This window comes from Phaethon lepturus, unplaced genomic scaffold (assembly GCF_000687285.1).
Source record: "Phaethon lepturus isolate BGI_N335 unplaced genomic scaffold, ASM68728v1 scaffold28719, whole genome shotgun sequence".
Taxonomy (NCBI): domain Eukaryota; kingdom Metazoa; phylum Chordata; class Aves; order Phaethontiformes; family Phaethontidae; genus Phaethon; species Phaethon lepturus.
In genome coordinates this window covers 1-258 of record NW_010566091.1, presented here as the reverse complement: position 1 = coordinate 258, position 258 = coordinate 1, and positions in this window count along the sequence as shown.

The window sequence follows — 258 nt, the reverse complement described above, 5'->3', positions numbered from 1 at the left end:
CGGTTGGCTGTTTTTTCCCCAAAAAGGGGAGGCGATCCCTGCCGGCCCCCCTCTCCTGGGCCTGCCCCAGCCGGGGGAGACACCGGCCCGAGGAGGTGCGGGGGGCACCTGTTGGCAGCCGCCGGGGAAGCAGGGGAAAGCCCTTCCTGCCTAAAGCAGCAAAAAGCTGCGATCTCTTACGGGAAAATAAGTCCCTTCTCATCTCTGCCTGGATCCCCTGAGCTGCGAAGGTGCTCATCAGTCCCTTTTTAAGCAGCC